This window comes from Gossypium hirsutum, chromosome A08, assembly GCF_007990345.1.
Source record: "Gossypium hirsutum isolate 1008001.06 chromosome A08, Gossypium_hirsutum_v2.1, whole genome shotgun sequence".
NCBI lineage: Eukaryota > Viridiplantae > Streptophyta > Magnoliopsida > Malvales > Malvaceae > Gossypium > Gossypium hirsutum.
In genome coordinates this window covers 81,990,128-82,013,126 of record NC_053431.1, presented here as the reverse complement: position 1 = coordinate 82,013,126, position 22,999 = coordinate 81,990,128, and positions in this window count along the sequence as shown.

Genomic DNA, 22,999 nt, shown 5'->3' with positions numbered 1-22,999 from the left:
GAGCAAAGGGGAACTAAATCCGATAAAGGGAAGGAAAAAGTAATTGAATAGCCGTTGAAGTCGTTCGACAACATTTGAGGTAAGTTTTCGAGTAATGGAACTTAGATTATGATTCGATTAGATCATGTTATAAGCAAATCAAAATCATGTTCTTTGTATGTAGCTATTGAGCCGAAAATGATAATGCTTGATAAGTGACTTGTGTTTGAATTCTAGTTAATGAAAATGAAATATAGATGTGTCATGATTTATTGATATGTGCATGAATATTCAGATGATGACCGGGCTAAGTCCCGAAGGCATTTGTGCTAGTGACTAATTCCGGGCTAAGCCCCGAAGGCATTTGTGCGAGTTACTATATCTAGGCTAAGTCCCGAAGGCATTTGTGCCAGTTACTATATCCGGGCTAAGTCCCGAAGGCATTTGTGCGAGTTACTATAACCGGGCTAAGTCCCGAAGGCATTTGAGTGAGTAGCTATATCCGGCTAAATCCCGAAGGTACTTGGTTTGGGAATGAGCAATCTTGCTGTAATAATTTCAACTAATACACTGGTAAAAACCCCAACGATGAGGTATGTTTTGTATATGCATTGGAATAATTGATTCCTTTTTAAATAGTATTCGCTCAATCGATTAACAAGCTTCCGGCCTTTAGTCAAGTTGATTCCTTATGTATGAATATAAGGGTTGGAAATGTGAAGTAGGTATGATTGTGAGAATATGTGTATATGAAATTATTCGTTTAGTCATATGAATGCTATACTTCAGTTGTGCATGATTTCATTACTCAAAACTTACTAAGCATTAAATGCTTATTCCGTTTCTCTGATTCTTTGTTTTATAGATTTTGGTTCGTCAGCTATCGGATTCGGGAGTGTCAAAGTCGAAGTCATCCACACTATCAAAGCCCTTTTGGTACTCTTTTAGTTGAACTCTGAAAATGGCATGTATAGGACTACCCTTTTGTTGTTGGTCATGTACCTTTCGGTAATGTATATATTTGGATAGCCATGCGAAAATGGCTTATATATATTTTGAGCATAGCGTTATAATCATTTTGTATGTTGTTCATGGAGTGTTATGGAAATGTTGGTAACGATTAGCCGTTGGAATGGTTGATCGCGATCATTTTGGTGCTATGTATGACAAAATTTTAGTTGATCCATGGAAAACCATGAAATAGGTAAAGTTTACCTTAAAAATAGATGGTGACAGCAGCAGTGATGTGGATTTGAAAAATCACTAAAAATAGTAGAAATGAAATTAAATAGTGAATAAATTATGTAATCGAACCTTGATGAATCTATTTTCATATGAAAGTAACAAAATGATCATATGAGCCGTATTTTATGAGATGTTTAAGTTTTCGTGAAACAGGGCTAAAGCGATTTCTGGATCCCCTGTTCCGACTTTGAAAATTCATTATAAATTAACAAGAAAGAATTAGAAGTCATGCTCTATATGTACAGATTCCTTTTCAAGTATAGTTTCTTTAGAAACAAATGGCATAAGTATTGAAGCCCTGTACAGGGAGATATCTAAGTCGTAATGCATGAAGATTAGAGTAGTCAAACCCTGAAACAGGGAAGAATTTAACTAATAAACTGTAATAATTGGCTTGACCAAAAATTCTAGGAAAAGATTTGTAGATGGACATATGAGTCTAGTTTCAGGAAATATTTACAGAACTGGTTTTCGAGTTTTGGAACTCGAGATATGATTTTTAAGGTGACAGTGATGCAGTTAGCTAGCTTGTCTGGAAATTTTAAAATGAACTGTGTTTTACAATGAAATAAGTCTGTTAACACCTCGTGTTCGACTCCGGCAACGGTCTCGGGCTCAGGGCGTTCCAATCCAACCCCCTGCTATCCCTAGAACCGCAAAATTACCACAAGCGCTGATGGCACAGGTCTGCAACTAGATAGAACAAACCATCAGTCACAATTTGTATAGTTCATGAAATACTAGTTTCTAGCAGGGTTTCTCATCTTTGAATAGTTTAATATTAGTAGTATTGCTGCTTAATGTTTTAAATGAAGATGAATACATCAACCATATAAAAATCAAAGGTTGAGTAAATAATAATATGCTAGAGACCAAACAAATTCACTGGGCAGAAGGTTTGAGCAAATACTTAACTGGAATGTAGAATAGCCATATAAGACAATAAGACAGGCATGCACATAGAAATATAGCATATTATCATTCAAGAAACTATTAAACAAATTGCAAGAGGATATTTCAGTGCTCATGATTTTGGAAAATTGCTCAACCAATTTTTATAACTTGAAAGGGAAAAATCATCCTTACTTTAAATGGCAAGCCTTGTTGTCTTGCATTGTTCAGATTTCTAACAACTTCTGCATATACCGAAACTTTTTTCTCAACAACTGGCAGAAGGACTAGAAGAAACATGAGAACTAGAAGCCATGGGAACTATTTGACCTGAACGAATACCACCACTGCTTTTATCAATCATGTTTGTCTTAGGTAATGTTGAAATTCTGCTCAAACTCTGTAAGAAGACCCGTTTTTCCTTTTGCCAATCTTCTTGCAAGGCATTAGACACCACCAATCAAACGTGTAAAATCATAAAACCTACAAACTTAGTTGTCATCAATTTGTTAAATTTTAGGTTCACTGATTCTAAGTTATTTGCAATGCACCAAAATTTAAGAGGAACAAAATGTATAATAGAGATTACAAGCCATCTCAGATAATATCAGAAATAAACAAATACACACATACAAACAAGAAATAGAGTGGGGCGTATGACATAGCTTGTAAGTAAAAAGTCTCCTTTTTATCTGGTTAGTGGATTAAATGAGAGTGAATCAGTAACTGGGTTAAAACCTTAGTCATGAAGCACACCTCCTTGTGGCATAGGTTTCAAGAAGAATCAATTTGGTATGCAAAAGAACATTCAAATGTTCAAGTAGTTTAACTACAAATGCCCTTTATTTTATTTCACAGTGTGTTGAACAACCAAATTGCTATAATTCACACATTATGCAACAACCAGTTAGTAAATAGCAATTGGATCTGAATACATGCTCTAACCCAAAAGAATGTGATTAGCCAGCGGAAATGAGCCATTAGTCATTATCCATTGAACTTATATTAAAAGTATGCAATCCATAGAGCAAATAGTACCTACTGCAGATACTCCTCAACGCTTGTTGCTTCAGCAGGGGAAACATCCTCAAATGTTGTCTTGCAGAAAGATGATCAAGGAGAGGAAAACATGGTTTGTGAGATTGTAGTAAAGAGAAAACTATGAAAAGGGGGAGGGGGACCTTGAAGCAAGATTGTGAAGCAATCAATAGCAAAGCTCTCTAAAGTTGACCATACGCATGCGTTTTAGGACAAAAGTAGCATTTAAACAGTAAAAATACAAAAGCTGAAATAAAAAATCATTTAATCGTAGCAGATAAAGTTTGGGGGAAGGGGGAAAATGTCCTTATCTTGACATATCGTTATCAATATCCATTCCCCTCAAAATATCTATTAAATAGCCTTATATGCCAAAGAAAAACAAGAAAATTTTATGGTAGGTTTAGGGGGTTCTTGAGCTAGAAGCCACAAAAGCTGAGCTAACATAAATGAAAATGTGGAAAATAATACTTATCTTCAATTCAAAAGACTTCAGATCGCGTGTAAGCTGTTCAACGTTAATTCCCTCCCGTGCAAGTAGCCTTAAAACACAACAGAGACCATTTTTATATATTCCGCATGGTAAATAAATAATCTGGGAGAAATAAACAAAAGATAACCCTTCAAATTGTTGCTTAAAGCCAAGTTTGCAGCCTAAACAATGTTCCAAGCTAACAACTTCCTCTTACTTTCTTAGCTAACATTCTGTCTGTTTTAACAGACTGTGAATACAAGAATCACAAGAGTAATGAATTAAAATTATAAATTATAAAGTTACCTTGTGGCAGCAATGGATTGACAAGGAGCCTCAGTTCTTAAGGTTTTTGCCTTGAGCTTCTTTTATAGTGCTTCTAACTGATCTAAGTTTCTCTGAATAAAATTATTGTAAGCAGATTGTCAGTGAAAACCTCATGTATGGGATCTATATCACTGAAATTTCCTTTTTTAAACAATAATCTCAGCTGAGATACATACCAACTGAAGATTCAATCACTGAAAACAAACAAACAAAAATTTTAAACAATTTTCAATTTGCTTGGATCAACAAATAGATAACCCTCTAACCAAGGTTTTTAACTCTAAGCTACTAACACCAAACATTAACTTGAATTACCGATATATTGATGAATGTTACTATAATTTATTGACATTATCAAGGAGATGGTACATTCACTTAATATCATCGTAGTAACAACTAATATCCATAATATGAATTGATAATAAATATTAACGGAAATATAGATAAATATGATGAACATCATGGGTATCATAGTCCATGTCTCCAACAGAAACATTCAAAAGGAGATGACCTAAGGAAAAGTATTTATTAGTTATTCTCATTATAATACAAAATAATGGATGAATAAAAGTTCATGGTTAAATTTCATAAAACCACTACATCATTTCATTGTGTCGTGTTCCTAATTTATTATTGGCTAAATTGTCTACATAAGCCATTTCTTACCCTCCATAATAGATCTCTAAAAACCAATTTTCTACTGAAGTTGAAGAAAATGAATCCCCATTAATGACTAATTATTTAGTGGAAAACAATATTAAGTCATTTCTAATCCATTCAGTTTACTAGTTAAAGAAATTAACAGAACTTGACAAAGACATGGCCTCCATTTAGCTAAATTTCTCATCTAAAACATTAATAGACATTTTAAGTTAAAGATTCTTGATTTTTCATACTATAATTTAATTCAGCAGCATTATAACAAAGCATTAGCTGAATTAACCTTCAGAAGCAAACATTAATACAATTAGAGCTTGGAAATACATGAAAATGCAGTGGTTCCTTTGCCTATTACTAAAACTTCATCAATCATTACATTAAAGCGGAGAGATAAACCAGATATTACTACTGGACTACAGTTCAGCAGAGCCTTCTGTTCTCTGCTCCCTTGAACAATCTCACTTAAAAAAACACAACTTTGAACGAGGCATGAGAAATTTCCAGAAATTTTCTGCCTCAAGAAATATATGAACCATAGAAGGGTTTCCGCATTTCAATATCTCCTAAACTACCTTCTTTCCCTCATTTTCTAGGCATCCAAACATAGCATAACCAGAAGCAAAAGCAAAAGCAAAAAAAATTCACAAAAACCTAACCACTTTCCCCTTTTCTTTAACGTTTGTCTCGATTCATTACAAACTCGAGCATTGTGTAAATTGATATTGAGAGAGAGAGAGAGAGAGAGAGAGTAACAGGACCTAAAGAGGAGGATACTGAGCAGAAGGAGCAGCTTGCTCAATAAGCTTGGTGGATGAGTGGAGAAGATCGGTCCAACTACTCATGCCTTGCTCAATCGCCATAGCTCTCATGTGAATCACTGATGCGAGGGAAAGCTCAAGAATTTTACTCTTCAATTTATATTTTCTAAAACAGATACAAAAAATGCAAGAAATGTATTTTTAAAACAGATACAAAAAATAGAAGTTTCTAAAATAGATTTGAACTTAGACTTACTAGATTTCGGCGAAAATCAAAGGGATGGAGATTTAGAGAAGGAGATTTAGAGATGGAGATTTAGAGAAGTAAGAAATGCAGTGAGAGAGATGCTGAGGATTAGGGATCAGTATGGCAACACAGAAATGGTGGAAGGATTTTGATTTGGGGATTTCAATTTGGGGGAAAAATTAGATATGTTTTGGGGATACCGATTTTAGGGGGAAATTTTAGACGTTCCAATGGGTAAAATTTGGGGATAAAATTAATAAGGGATTTTGGGGTTGTGGTTTAGGAGAAACAAAATAGGTTTTTAGTAGAGTAAAACGGTGTAGTTTTGTTCCAAGTAAAATGATTTTTTGTGGCGTTTTTCATAAAAACGCCACTATTGCTTATCTTTTGCGGCGTTTTTCATAAAAACGCCACAAAAAATCATTTTATTTATTTTGCTTAAAATCCCTTGTTTTGTCTGGTGAAAATTATTAGTCAAATGATTTTATAAAATATTTATTATTACTATTTTTATAAATTTATTTGATAATGTAATGCTGAATATATGAATTTCCTCTGTAGACAAAGCCTAAAATACTAATTTAAAATTTTGTTTTTTAGTGTTAGATTTTATAAAAAAAATGTTGACTTTTTTTGTCACTTTTGCTCGATTTGAATATAGTATTGAAGTCGAAGCTATTAATTTCCTTTTTACTTATTTGAAAAGATAAAAACCAAAATAATAATTTATATTTTCTTTTGGTTTAATGTATAATTTGGTACCCGAGTTTGATATTTTTTAGTATTTAATTCGAGTTTTAGAGTTAATTTGATGATAATTCATGTTTAGATAATAATATTAGTTAATATTTTTTGCTAAAACAACCCTAAAATCATAATTAAATTACATCCATGAATGAAAATTTAAATAAATTCACAATTCACAATTGGCATTGAATGTTAATTGCTAAGACTCAGTCAACAGTTGGGTGACATCCCAAAACCATCAAACATGTCGTCTAATTTGTATGCCAACACACCAATGTTGTTCAATTGTAGTTCATGTTTCAAAGGTTTAGACCTTTTTCTTCCCTTTCAAACCCCATTCAGTTTTAAGCTACACTTTTTCAAATTGAAATTCTTTAATTGTATGTGATATCGTTTCAAACCCCATTCAGTTTTAATTCCATAATTTATTATGAACATAAGCTTTTACATTAATATCTATGTATATACACATCAACATCCATATGATGTTTTTTGGAGTTTAGGGTTTTAGGGGTTATAGTTTAGTATTTAGGTGATTTTAGGATTTAGGGGTTTAGTGTTTTAGGGGTTATAGATTAGTGTTTATTATTTTTTGGGGGTTTAGGGTTTTAGGGATTATATGACTTTTAGCGGCGTTTTGGCAAAAGCGCCGCTAGTGCTCTGGTTTTTAGCGGCGTTTTACCAAAAGCGCTTCTAATGCTCTGGTTTTTAACGGCGTTTTACCAAAAGCGCCGCTAATGCTCTGGTTTTTAGTGGCGTTTTACCAAAAGCGCCGCTAATGCTCTATTTTTAGCGGCGTTTTACCAAAAAACGCCGTTATTGCTCTGTTTTTAGCGGCGTTTTACCAAAAACGCCGCTATTGCTCCGTGTTTTATAATTTTTGTGGCATTTTTTGATAAAACGCCGCTAAAGCCCTATTTTCCTGTAGTGGAAGGATGGTTCTATGAGATTGTGTGTTACTATCGGCAGTTAAACAAGGTGACAATCAAAAACAAGTATCCGTTGCCAAGGATTGATGATTTGTTTGATCAGCTAAAAGGAGCGACATTGTTTTCAAAGATTGACTTGAGATCTGGGTATTACCAGCTGCGAGTAAAAGAGTCGGATGTGCCTAAAACTGCTTTTAGAACAAGGTACGGTCATTATAAATTTTTAGTTATGCCATTCGGGTTGACAAATGCTCCTGCTGTGTTTATGGATTTAATGAATCGCATATTTCAGCCATACTTGGACAAATTTGTTGTGGTGCTTATAGATGATATTTTAATTTATTCAAAAGATAAGACAAAGCATGCTGAGCATTTGAGGATAGTTTTGCAAACTTTGAAAGATAAGCAGCTGTATGCTAAGTTTAGTAAAAGTGAATTTTGGCTCCGGGAAGTTAGATTTTTGGGTCATATTGTTTTAGGTGATGGTATACGGGTTGATCCTAGTAAGATTTCAGCCATTGTTGATTGGAAACCATCGAAAAATGTAACCGAGGTTAGAAGTTTCTTGGGGCTAGCTGGCTATTATTGGCGGTTTGTAAATGGATTTTCTATAATTGCTAGAAGTTTCTTGGGGCTAGCTGGCTATTATTGGCGGTTTGTAAATGGATTTTCTATAATTGCTGCTCCTATGACTAGACTACTCCAAAAGAATGTTAAATTTGAATGGACGGAAGAATGTCAACAGAGTTTTGAAGAATTGAAAATGTTATTAACTGAAGCACCAGTGTTGGTACAACCCGAATCAGGTAAAGAATTTGTGGTGTATAGTGATGCTTCTCGAAATGGCTTAGTATGTGTACTTATGCAAGAAGGAAAAGTGGTGCTTATGCTTTGAGGCAGTTAAAATCTCACGAAAGAAATTATCCAACTCATGATTTGGAATTGGCTGCTATAGTGTTTTCTTTGAAGATTTGGCGACATTATTTGTATGGTGAAAAGTGCCGATTATATACCAACCACAAAAGTCTTAAGTACTTGATGTCACAAAAAGACTTGAATTTGAGACAGCAAAGATGGTTGGAGTTATTGAAAGATTACGAGCTTGTTATTGATTACCATCCGGGAAAAGCGATTGTGGTTGCCGACGCTTTAAGCAGAATTGCTATTTGCTTTGAGAACTATGAACACTCGGTTAAAGATATCAAATGATGGTTTCATTCTAGCAGAGTTAAGAGCAAGACCAATGTTTTTACAAGAGATTTCTGAAGCTCAGAAAAATGATCAAGATTTGCAAGCCAAGAGAAAGCAATGTGAAGCTGATACGGGATCAGATTTCAGAATCAGTTCTGATGGTTGCTTGATGTTTAAAAATCGAATTTCTGTACCAAAAAATGATGAGTTGATTCAAAAGATTTTGCATGAAGCACATAATGGTTGTTTGGTGGTTCATCCAGGCAGTACGAAAATGTATAATGACTTGAAGAAAATGTACTGGTGGAGTGGAATGAAAATAGATATTTCCGAGTTTGTATCAAAGTGCTTAGTTTGTCAACAAGTGAAAGCTGAACACCAAGTACCTTCGGGATTACTCTAGCCTATCATGGTTCCTGAATGGAAATGGGATCGGATTACTATGGATATTATATCAGGGTTGCCGTTAACTCCAGGGAAGGAAAATGCCATCTGGGTAATAGTTGATAGACTGACTAAATCGGGTCATTTTATTCCGGTATGTACGGATTATTCTCTTAATAAGTTGGCTGAATTGTATATCCGTGAGATTGTTAGACTTCATGGAATACCTTTGTCAATCATTTCGGATAGAGATCCGAGATTTACTTCACGGATTTGGCAAAAGTTGCAAGAGGCATTAGGTACAAAGTTAAATTTCAGCATTGCCTTATATCCACAAACTGATGGACAATCAGAGAGAGTAATTTAGATTCTTGAAGACATGCTCAGATGTTGTGTATTGGAATTTCAAGGTACTTGGGAAAGGTACTTACCGTTGGTAGAATTTGCTTGTAATAATAGTTATCAGACGAGTTTGAAGATGGTACCTTATGAAGCATTGTATGGTCGTAAATGTCGGATGCCATTGTATTGGACTGAACTCAAGGAAAATCAAATTTATGGAGTTGATCTAATAAAAGAAACCGAAGAAAAGGTGAAAGTGATTCGAGATTGTTTGAAAGCTGCTTCAGATAGACAGAAATCTTATGCGGATTTGAAACGAAGGGAAATTGAGTTTCAAGTTGGTGATAAGGTATTTTTGAAAGTTTCTCCATGGAAGAAAGTCATTAGATTTGGCCGGAAGGGCAAGTTAAGTCCGCGTTTTATTGGACCATATGAAATAATTGAAAAAGTTGGACCGGTAGCATGTCGGCTAGCATTACCACCTGAATTAGAGAAGATTCATGATGTGTTCCACGTATCTATGTTACGTCAGTATCGTTTGGATCCTTCACATATAATTTCAGCGACAGAAATTGAACTACGACCGAATATGACTTACGAAGAAGAACCGATTAAGATTTTAGCTCGAGAAGTCAAACAATTAAGAAATAAAAGTGTCGCTCTCGTGAAAGTATTGTGGCAAAAGCACATGGTAGAAGAGACTACATGGGAACCTAAAGAAACTATGAGAAACCAATACCCACACCTATTTACCGGTAAGATTTTCGAGGACGAAAATTCTTAAAGGGGGGAGAGTTGTAATATCCCGAATTAGGGCCTAATCAGAATAGTGGTTTCGTGACCACAAATTCGAGATAGAAATAATTATTTTATAATTATTTTGATGTTTATGATATGATTGCATGATTGTGTAAAAATTTCGTGATGAAATCCTATGCCTAAAGTGCTTAAATTTAAATTAGGGACTAAATCGAATAATTTGCAAAACTTGCATTCTAGGAGTTTTTAGTATGAAATTGTTTTGGAATATTAATGAGGAGGTCATAAATAGCAATTTGACCAATTTCTAAGTCTATGGACAAAAATTGGACATGGATGGAATTTTTGGAAAGTTTTAGTAGTAAGGGCATTTTGGTCATTTAGTTATTAAAATGAATTAAAAACAAAATTAAAAGCCAATTTTTGTCCATCTTCTTCATTAGGATGAAAATTCAAGGGTTCTCCATAGTTAGGGTTTGTTTCAAGCTTCCAAGCTCCATAGTAAGTGATTCCGAGCCCCGTTTTTAATGTTTTTTACATTTTTGGAATCCCGGTAGCTCGATTAAGCTTATACTAGCAATAATTCAACCTAGGGTTCATATTTGGAAAAATACCCATAGGTGAAATTTGTGTATTTTGGTGTTTTATGATAGAATATGAGGTTTTAAATTATGTTAGACAACTTGTACTACTCGGTTTTAAGCGAAAACGAGTAAAAGGGCTTAATCGGTAAAAATGCCTAATAGTCATAAGTACATGTTAGAGTGTGAATTTGATGTTGCCATAGAAGGGAAAAATGATCAGCATGTCATAAAACATAAGAATAAGGGATGAAGTTTAATTCCCGAGCCTAGGGGCAAAAGTGTAATTATGCAAAAGTTTAGGGGCAAAAATGTAATTTTGCCAAAGTTCGTATTAAATGCTGTTTTGATGAATGTATGTATTAAATAAGATTAATTTGGCATTATAGATCAAGAGAAACGAGATTCAAGTCGCGATCGAGGGAAAAACAAAGTTTACAAAGAATAGGCTCGATTGTTAATAATTTTGTACCGAGGTAAGTTCATGTGTAAATGTAGTAACATAATTGTCATTTTAAGTAATTTAATGTTGTTTATATGATATGATGCTGATTATTATTATGAAATATTATGCTTTGTGGTTATTGTTGAATAATATGTAATTATGTGAATTACTTGATGAGTATGAGCTATCACCGAAGTATCGATTTCGATATTTCGTGGAAGACCGCAAAGATGTCACTAGGATGGTTGAGTTCCAAACTCGTTGAGTTGAGTCCGAGTTCGTGAGATGTAACTAGGCATCCAAGCTCGTTGAGTTGAGTCCGAGTTCACTTATGGATGCGAATGCCCGAGCTCGTTGAGTTGAGTCCGATTTCACTTATGGGCGGGTTACATGGTAGCTTGGCTACATAAGTCCTACAGGCTATTGAGTTTGTCTAGCTGCGGGTATGGCTCTTATGTTCATGAGATCCGCGTATTCAAATTATATTCCGATGTGTTCAACGGGTGAATCTTACATGAATAAGAAGGAGGCCTAAAACAAAGGTGACATGTTGGTAAGTGTGGTAAATGAGAAAATTTGACAGGTATGTGCTTAAACCCTCGGTTAAAAACTTGGTATGATGAAATCGTAGAAAGATATTAAATGTAAATGAAACATGAATGTCTTGGTGTTGTTTATGCAAATGATGTTTTATGTGAGATTGTGTGATTATGTTACTTGCTATTTGCATGTGAACTTACTAAGCATTTGTGCTTACTCCCTCCTTTTCTTTCATTTTAGCTTTGACAAGCCGGCTTGAGAATCGAGATAGGTCGAAGACTCGTTCACACTATCCGAAGTCTTAAATTCGTAAAATGGCTTGTGTATTTTGAATGTGGCATTGATGGCAAAACACTCACTTTGTGTAATTGCTCTTATGATATAGCTATGGTTTGGTAAGAAAACGGTTTGTAAATGATTAGCCATTGGAATGGCCAATCTAAGTCGTATTTGATGTTATGTATGTTTAAAATGCTATTTAGTCCATGAAAATCCTTATTAAAGTGAAATTTGCCATAAAACAGAATCTAACAGCAGCAGTGATGTAAATTTGAAAAATCACTAAACATAGTAGAAATGGAATTAAATGATGAGTAAGTTATGAAATTGAAGCTCAATTAGTCTATTTTCATATGGATTGAACAAAACAGGTATATAAATTATATTTTATGAGATATTTGAATTTTTGTGAAACAGGGCTAGAGTGATTTCTGGATCCCCTATTCTGAATTTAAAAATTCATAATAAATTGTAAAAACATAATTAGAAGTCATGCTTTATATTTAAAGATTCCTTATTGAGTCTAGTTTTAAAAGAAACAAACTTAATAGTCATTGAAATTCTGTACAGAGAGATATCTGATTCGTAATATACAGAGGTCAGAGAAGTTAAACCCTAAAATAGGGGAGACTTTAACTAATAAACTGTACTAATTGGCTTGACCAAAAATTCTAGAAAACAATTAGTAAATAGATATATGAGTCTAGTTTCAGGGAAAATTTACATAATTGGATTTCGAGTTTCAGAACTCGAGATATGAATTTTTAAGCGACTGTGACGCAGATTACTAGCTTGACTAGAAATTTTAAAAATAAATTGTTTGAGTTGTTTAAGTAATGAATTAAGTCTGTTAACACCTCGTGTTCGACTCTGGCGACGGTATCGGGTTTGGGGTGTTACAAGAGAAACCTCCGGTAGACAAGATCCAAAAATAAGGGGCCAAGGAATTCTGGGCTAGCATAGGTGATGACCCGGAGAGGGTAGAGTTTTGGCTAGAAAATACCATTAGGGTATTTGATGAACTATCATGCACACCTGAAGAGTGCGTGAAGTGTGCAGTGTCGCTCTTAAAAGATTTGGCTTATTAGTGGTGGAACAGTCTCGTGTCTGTTGTACTGAGAGAGAGGATCACGTGGGAATTCTTCCAGGAAGAGTTCCGGAAGAAGTATATTAGTCAACGGTTTATAAACCAAAAGAGAAAGAAATTCCTAGAGCTAAAGCAAGGCCGAATGTCAGTGATAGAATATGATCGTCAATTTGTGAGGTTCAGTAAGTATGTGCAGGAGTGCATGTCTATAGAGGCCACTATGTGTAAGAGATTTGAGGATGGGCTTAATGAAGACATCCGAGTGTTTATTGGCATCTTAGAGCTACGAGAATTTGTAGCACTTGTCGAAAGAGCCTGCAGAGCAGAAGAGTTGATTAAGGAAAGACAAAAAGCAGCTTTGGAGTCTCGAGACTCAAAGAAGAGACAAATAAGGAAATCACATCAGTCCTCATCTAAAAGATCGAGAGAGTTCACTACTTGATCGAATGCTTCGGTGGCATATTCGAATAGGAACAAGAACCAGCAGAACACAACTTCTAAAGCCCATACCACTTTGGTCGCAAGTGTTGGTAGCACTCGGTCAAATAGACCAGAATGCTAGCAATGTGGTAGGCGTCGTTTTGGCGAGTGTCGAGGGAATGAAAGGGGCTGTTTCAAGTGCGGATCATTGGGACAGTTCATCCGTGATTGTCCTAAATTGGATGAGAGAGAGAGAAAATAAGATATGAAAGCGAGTAGTACCCCTTTGAGGGGTAGGCCACAGAAGAACCCTGGAAGTGGGGCTAGCAGTAGAAGCATGCCAAGAGATGCTGTAGTGAGGTCTGAGGGCAAAGCGCCTGCAAGAACTTATGCTATACGAGCTCGAGAAGAGGTAGAGTCTCCCGACGTGTTCACGAGTACCTTTTCTATCCATAAAATATCTGTTATTGCTTTAATTGACCCGGGATCTACCCACTCTTATATTTGTATGGAATTGATACCTCGTATGAGTATGCTAGTAGAGTCCACTGAGTTTGTAATAAAAGTGTCCAATCCTTTAGGTAGACATGTACTAGTGGACCAAGTATATAGGAATTACCTTTTGACAATTAGAGGTCATTGTTTTCCTGCTAACTTGATGTTATTGTCATTTAATGAGTTTGATGTAATCCTTGGGATGAACTGGTTGACTTCTCATAGTGTTGAAGTGGATTGTGGAAGAAAAGTTATTAAGCTGAAATGTAAAGACGGCAATATTCTTCGAGTTGGACCAGATGAGTCAGATAATCTACCTGTAGTAATATCGTCTTTGACTACCAAGAAATATTTGAGGAAAGGATACGAGGCTTATCTAGCTTATTTGTTGAATACTCAAGTGTCTGAATTGAAGATTAAATTGGTACCAGTGGTTTGTGAGTCTACAGATGTGTTTCGGGAAGAATTACCCGGATTGCCTCTAGTGAGGGAAATAGAATTCGAAATTTTGTTAGTCCACGGTACGACACCCATTTCTATTGCTCCGTATAGAATGGCCACGACAGAGTTTAAAGTACAGCTGCAAGAGTTAACAGATAAAGGTTTTGCAAGACTTAGTTATTCACCGTGGGGCGCACCAGTGTTGTTTGTGAAAAAGAAAGATATGTCGATGAGGTTATGTATTGACTGTAGACAATTCAATAAGGTAACTGTGAAGAACAAGTATCCTTTGCCAAGAATAGATGATTTATTCGATCAGTTGAAGGGAGCCACGGTGTTCTCCAAGATAGACTTGACATCTGGTTATTGTCAGTTGAGAGTTAAAGAGCAAGATGTATCGAAGACTATTTTTCAGACAAGATACGGGCATTATGAGTTCCTCGTCATGCCCTTTGGTTTGGCTAATGCACCGACGATGTTTATGGATTTGATGAACCACATTTTTTAATCGTATTTGGACAAGTTCGTGGTGGTTTTTATTGATGACATGCTGATTTACTCACGAGATTAGAATGAACACATGGAGCATTTGAGAACTGTGTTACAGACTTTGAGAGATAAGCAGCTTTATGCCAAGTTCAGTAAGAGTGAATTTTGGCTTAAAGAGGTCGGATTTTTAGGGCATATTGTGTTGGGTGACGAGATTAGAGTTGACCCAAGCAAGATCTCGGCTATTGTTGAGTGGAAATCATCGAGGAATATAACTGAGGTTCAAAGCTTTTTGGGCTTAGCCGGATATTATAGACGGTTTTTAAATGGATTCTCTATGATAGCTACGCCGATAACAAGGCTGCTACAAAAGGATGTCAAGTTTGAATGGACAGAAAAGTGCCAATAGAGTTTCGAGAAATTAAAGGCTTTGTTGACCGAAGCCCCAGTGTTAGAACAACCGAAGTCGGGCAAGGAGTTTGTGGTATATTGTGATGTCTTCTTGAATGGTTTGGGGTGCGTGCTTATGCAAGAAGGGAAGGTCATAGCTTACGCTTCAAGACAGTTAAAGCCACATGAGAAAAATTACCTTACGTATGATTTAGAATTGGCTGTCATAGTATTCGCGTTAAAATTTTGGAGACACCATCTATATGGTGAGAAGTGTCGGGAGTTCACTGATCACAAGAGCCTTAAGTACTTGATGACTCAGATGGAGTTGAATCTAAGGCAACGATGATGGTTAGAGCTAATAAAGGATTACGAGTTGATTATCGAATACACTTGAGAAAAGCAAATGTGGTTGCCGATGCGTTGAGTAGAAAATAATTATTTACACCGAGAGAAATGAATGTCAGTATGGATTTGTCTGATGATGGTTCAGTTCTAGCAGAGTTGGGAGCTAGATCGACGTTTCTTCAAGAAATCCGAGAAGCTCAGAAGGGTGATGAGAAATTGCAAGCCAAGAAACTCAGTGTGAGTCGGGAGTTGAATCAGATTTTTGTAACATCCTGATTTTAGGCTTAGTCGAAACAGTGGTTTCGGGACCACAAATTTGACAAGGAAAATTTCATTTTTATTATATTTTTATGGTCTACAATTTCACGGAATGATTTCATGAAAATTTTGTTCAAAAATTTCGATGTTTCGGCACTCAATTTCGTCAAAAGGACTAAATTGTAAAAAGTGAAAAAGTTGAGTTTTACATGTTAGAAGTGTTTAATTGTTATGTGTTTTTAAATCAAAGGTCCTTAAAATGGTAATTAGACCATTTTTAAGTTTGTGGACAAAAATTGGACATGGATGGAATTTTTTTGAAAGTTTAGTAGTAAGGGCATTTTGGTCATTTGTATATTAAATGAAATAAAATGGGAAAAATAATACAAAATGGTCATCTTCTCCATATGGAGGCCGAAATTAGCATGGGGAAAGCCATGGCTAGGGTTTTCAAGCTTTCCAAGCTCAATAGTAAGTCCATTCTAGCCCCGTTTTTCAAGTTCTTTTTTAGAATCCCGATAACTTGATTAACCTTATGCTAGCAATAATTCAACCTAGGGTTCGTATTTGGAAAAATACCCATAGGTGAAATTTGTGTATTTTGGTGTTTTATGATAGAATATGAGGTTTTAAATTATGTTAGACAACTTGTGCTACTCGATTTTAAGTGAAAACGAGTAAAAGGGCTTAATCGGTAAAAATACCTAATAGTCATAAGTGCATGTTAGAGTGAGAATTTGATGTTGTCATAGAAGGGAAAAATGATCAGCATGTCATAAAACATAAGACTAAGGGATGAAGTTTAATTCCTGAGCCTAGGGGCAAAAGTGTAATTATGCAAAAGTTTAGGGGCAAAATGGTAATTTTGCCAAAGTTCGTATTAAAGGCTGTTTTGATGAATGTATGTATTAATAAATTAATTTGGTATTATAGATCAAGAGAAACTAGATTTAAGTCGTGATCGAGGGAAAAACAAAGTTTACAAGGAATAGGCTCGATTGCTAATATTTTGTATCGAGGTAAGTTCGTATGATAATAATAATGCAATGTTATGTTTGAATTATATTTCTTACTATTATTGCATATATTGTATGATTTAATATATTGGAAAAGTTGATGGAATGGTGTTTATGATGAGGAAATATGACATGAAAGAATGTTACATTGAATGCAAGAAAATGATGATACATGACTAGTGATATATGAAATATGTGATTTATGTTATGTAAATTCTTAAAAGATGATTTGCTATTTGAGTTGTGTCTTATTATACTATGAATGGACAATTGGTACTATGGATAGTGAGATCGACACTTCGAGTAAGTTCGTATATAAATAATCTATCGATTCTTTTTATGTCAATATATTTTGATATCATATGAAATGTGGCTGCCTATCAAATGGTTATTTGATGTAAATTATGAATTTAAACTGATTACGGACAATTTAATAAAATGTTGAAAAGTGAGGAATTTCCCGATTGAACCTTCGGATAGAAACGATACAAATGAGCTATTGTGAGGTCACGTGTGTAGTACTAAGTGCAGGCTACTACGTGTACCAGATTGTTGGTTGCATGTGTAGTACTAAGTGCAGGCTACTATGCATACCTGATAACTTCGATCACGTGTGTAGTACTAAGTGTAGGCTACTACATGTATCAGATGGTTAGGTCACGTGTGTAGTACTAAGTGCAGGCTACTACGTGTACCAGATAATTGGTCGCATGTGTAGTACTAAGTGCAGGCTACTATGCGTACCAGATAGCTTCGGCTACAAGTGTGGAAATGAGAAAATGTACAGGCAATTGTGTATCTGTTATTATTCTGATGAGTTCAACGGGAAATCGATTAAGTGAAAATAAATGTGAAAGTGATTATGTGATGAACAAGTGCAAGTATATGTTTATTTAAATTTATGAGCAATATGCTCGATATTTGAGTGAACCTCAGTAAAATGGAATGGATTAAGTGAAATTGTGTAAAAGTGAACTTTAGTAGTAAAACAGTGTTGGACAGCAGCAGTGCATGAATTATAAAATTTACCAAAAATTGTGGAAGTTGAATTAAATTTCAAAAAAAATATGTAATTAAATTTTATTTAGTCTATTTTCACATAAAACAAACAGGGGAAGCAAAAGAATTCCATATTATGTGATATTTGAATTCTTGTGAGACAGTGTCTGAATGAATTCGAGATCCCCTATTCTGACTTGGAAAAATTTTTAAAAATTATTTAAAAATAATTTAGGGGTATAATTTATATTCCTAGAATCTTGGATGAGTCTACTTTTAATAAAAAAAAACTAGAACATCATTCGAGTTTTGTACTATGAGATAAATAAATTTTAGTGAAGAAAGGTCGAAGCTGTTAAACAGCAAAATAGGGGCGACTTTGAATAATAAAATGTACTTATTGGCTGAACCAAAAATTCTGAAAATTTTATGGTGGAAAGATATATGAGTCTAGTTTTTGGAAAGATTTATAGATCTTAATTTGGAGTTTTTAGCTCTAAATATAAATTACTTAGTGACTGTTACTCAAGAAAATAGCTTAACCAGAACATGTGTAAATGTACAAATAAGTTAGTTTTATTGTGGGAAGCATGTTAGTAAATTGCTTATTATTATTTCATGTGAGCTTACTAAGCATAAAGCTTACCCCCTCCTTTCCATTTCTTTTAGTGTTGTCAGGTTAGCTCAGGGTTGGAGACCGTCGGAGGCAGCATCACACTATCAAGCCAACACCTTGACAGTATAAACACATATGCTAGAATTATCAATTGAGTGGCATGTATAGGGACCTAATTTTATAACATGTGTTATTATAATTTGGCCAAATATATTGGTCTTTAGTGAGTTAATGATTCTGACTTATAAATCTAGTTATTTATGTCATGTTTGATATTGGTGATGTGCATATGCTTGGTACGAGGGTGTTACAATTTTCATATTAATACTGATGGATGTATAATGTTCAAAGACAGAGTTTGTGTACCCAAAGACAATGAGCTTATTTAGAAGATTTTGAGAGAGGCACATAGTGGTTGTTTATCCGTCCACCCAAGCAGTGTGAAAATGTACAACAACCTTAAGAAAATGTATTGGTGGTCGGGTATGAAAAGAGACATTTTAGAGTTTGTGTCTAAGTGCCTAGTGTGTCAGCAAGTGAATGCTCAACACCAAGTACCTTCGGGACTACTTCAGCCTATCATGGTCTCCAAGTGGAAGTGGGATTAGATCACTATGGATTTTGTGACGGGTTTGCAAGTAACCCCGAAGAAAAAGGATGCAGTATGGGTTGTTGTGGATAGGCTAACTAAGTCCGCACATTTTATACCGGTACGTACCGATTACTCCCTTGAGAGATTAGACAACTTGTACATTTCTGAGATTGTAAGACTTCATGGAGTGCCGTTATCGATTATCTCAGATTGAGACCCGCGATTTACCTCGAGGTTTTGGAAAAAGTTACAAGAGGCATTGGGAACAAAGTTGAATTTTAGCACAACTTTCCATCCGCAAACCGACGGTTAGTCAGAGAGAGTAATTCAGATATTAGAAGACATGTTGTGGTGTTCCGTCCTTGAGTTCCAAGGCTGTTGGGAAAAGTATCTACCGTTGGTTGAACTCGTCTATAATAACAGTTATCAAACAAGTCTGAAAATAGCACCTTATGAAGCTTTGTATGGGCGAAAGTGTCGAACGCCCTTATATTGGACTGAGCTTAGAGAGAGTCAAGTTCACGGGGTCGATTTAGTTAGAGAGACTAAAGCAAAATTTAAAGTAATTCGTAACTGCTTGAAGGCTGCCTCAGATAGACAGAAATCCTACATGGATTTGAAATGAAATAAAATTGAATTTCAAGTTGGTGATAAGGTATTTTTGAAAGTGTCCCCGTGGAGGAAAGTCCTTAGATTTGGTAGGAAAGGCAAGCTGAGTCCTCATTTTATAGGGCCTTATGAAGTTATTGAGACAGTAGGACCAGTTGCCTAACGATTAGACTTGCCACCAAAATTGGAAAAGATTGACAACGTGTTTCATGTGTCCATGCTACATCGTTATAGATTAGACCCTTCGCATGTGATTTAGCCGTCAGAGGTTGAGATTCATCCAGACATGACTTATGGTGAAGAGCTGGTCAAGATTTTAGCTCGGGAAGTCAAACAGTTGAGAAATAAGAGTATAGCACTTGTGAAAGTTTTATGGCATAGACATGGAGTCGAGAGAGCCACATGGGAACCCGAAGAGACTATAAGAGATCAGTACCCAAACTTGTTCACCGGTAATATTTTCGAGGACGAAAATCCCTAAGGGGGAGATATGTAGTAGTCCAATTTTGGGGCTAGTAGGAATATTGGTCTCGGGACCATAAATTCGAAGTTAGAGAAATTATTTTATTATCAAAATAGAGTCATAGCATGGTTATGATAGTGCATTAAAAATTTGGTGAGCAAAATTTAACGTTTGTGAGCCTAATTGCGAAAAAGGACTAAATCGCATAAAATGTAAAAGTCCTAATTTGATAGCTAAAAATGTCAAATAGCTAGGGGATAAAATTTGGGGGTCTTTAAATATCAATTAGACCCTTAGAAACTAGGATGGCCTGCCATAGGAGACAATTTGATGGGAAAGTCAAAATTAGGTAGTGTTTGGTCACCAATTTTGACTAGTTTTAAATTAAATAAAACAAAGGCCACATCCCTTTTATATTTATTCTTCTTCATCGATTTTTACCAGCCATAGGATGGTTTTGAACTTCAAAACTTTCAGCAACTTGAAGCACTCACAAGTGATTTCTATGTCCTTTATTAATGATTTTTGTATTTTTGAGACCCTTGAAGCATGAGGTTTCAAATGAGGGGTATATCTTGAAATATGGTTGAAGGTCTAGGGTTTTTCCATGAGAGCATTTAGGGTGTTTTCTGAAATTTTATGGAAGAATATGAGTCTTAATTGTGTAATAGACAACTTTTGTGAAAGGTGTTACCATGAAAACACCTAAATGGACTATTTTGCACAAGTTGTAAAATAGTTGATAAATGTGTCAAATATGATGAATTTGGAGTTTCTATAAGAGTAAAAAGAGTTCAGCTAAGCTTAAGATGCAAAGAAATTTGATAAAAATAGATTTTTGAGCATAGGGGTAAAATAGTCATTTTTGCCAAAGTCTAGGGGCAAAATGGTCATTTTACTAAAGATGTGAATTTTTAATTGCTTAATTTTATTTAGAGATTAAATGAGTGTGTTTTGCTATTTTAGATCAAGAATTGCCAAAACCAAACCTAGACCAGGGGAAAGCCAAGCAAATCGACTAAACCGACTAGTCGTGTACGTTTCGTAATCCGAGGTAAGTTGTATGTAAATAATACAACTACAATGTTATTATATGTGCTTGAAATATTATAGCATGAATTGCTTGATTGTGAAATTGAGAATTATAATGATAAATGAGATAGTAGAATTTCCGTTGGAACCTTAGGAAGTAAATCAGATATTCATGCCATGACATTTTGGGTCATTCGTGTGTGAGCTAGTGTAAGAAATGTCTGGGACATGCATTGGCCACATTATGAGAGCCAGTGTAAGACCATGGGACATGGCTTCAGCGTTGAGACGAGGGCTAGTGTAAGACATGTCTGGGACATGCATCGAGCTCAAGGAATAAGCCAGTGTAAGACATGTTTGGGACATGCATCGACTACGAGATGATAGTCAATGTAAGACCATGTCTGGGACATGGCATCGACTTGAGATGTGAGCCAGTGTAAGACCGTGTCCAGAACATGGCATCGGCACCTTACCCATGTTTGAGGTTTAATGAATATCCGGTAGTATTCCGAATGGTTCAACGATGAAAGTTATGTTCTTAATCTAGTGAGGAAAGTATAACCGTGTTGTGAGTGGCACAGGTACCTAATTGGTACGTATGAGATATGAGCTCATTGTATAATATGTGATGTGTATGGATGGTGATGAGTAAGTTATGTCTATGCTTACCTTGGTATTACGAGCATGTTGATTATTGGTATATCGTTGTTGTATATTTATTTATATGAAACTTACTAAGCTTTTATGCTTACTCCCTTTCCTTTCCATTTCCTTACAGTGTCGCCTAACTAGCTCAAGGATTTTAGACGCAAGAGATATCGATCACACTATCAACCGAAGCATTTGGTATAGTTGGATTTATATTTTTGAATATGGCATGTATAGGACTTAGATATTATTATTTTGTGTTATTGAGGCTTGGCCATATGTATTGGCTTGGGTTGTAAACCCTTCAATTTGTATTAAGCCTTGAATGATGGCTAACATTCATTTTGAATTTATAAAAGATGCATTCTCATGGTTGAATGAATGTCTATTGTGGTTGATTTAGTTATAGGAGTTATACTTGTTTCGATATTGGTCAGTATTTGTATGGAACTATATTTGTAAGGGTAGCAAGGAGGCTTGGTAAATAGCCTTATACTGTGCACATGGTAGGCACACGGGTGTATGTCTAGGCTGTGTATGACACACAGTCTGCCCCATGGGTGTGTGGTCTAGCCGTGTGTCCCCTACACGTAAAGATTTCAAGTCAGTATGCATGATAATAAACACACGGGTAGAGACACGGCCGTGTCTCTCAGCCGTGTGGAGGGCACAGCCTAGCACACGGACGTGTGCCTTGGCCGTGTAAGATCATGAGCATGCTAATGTCAGAAATAGAATGTTCATGTTTTTGCACACGTGCATGTCGTGGCCGTGTGAGGGACACGGGCCAATGACACGGGTGTGTATCTGGCCGTGTGAAAAGCCCTGTAGGTGTGAATTAGAAATTAATTCTACACGGGTATGAGATACGGACGTGTCCCAGAGTGCTTAGATCGTGTGAGTCACACGGGCCATCAGCTCTGCCATGTGAAAATGGTCACACGGGCGTGTTACCCTTCCACACGAGCGTGTGTCCCTGTGTTAAGTGACATTTTTCTATAGTTGGAGAAAGGGGCCGAAATGGTCCTAAATTATTTACAATGTGTGTTTTGGGCCTCGTAAGCCCATATTCAGGATGTGATGATAAGTTTTAAAATTGAACAAAGTTTTAGTAACTCGGAATGAATGAAAGCTTGAGTTTAAAGTTGGGTAACGCCTCATATTCCGTTACAGTTTGGGATACGGGTATGGGTTGTTAAACAAATCACAAATCGATGCCAATGTCTCAGACATGGTCTTACATGAAATCACATATCGGAATCCTATGTCATGACATATG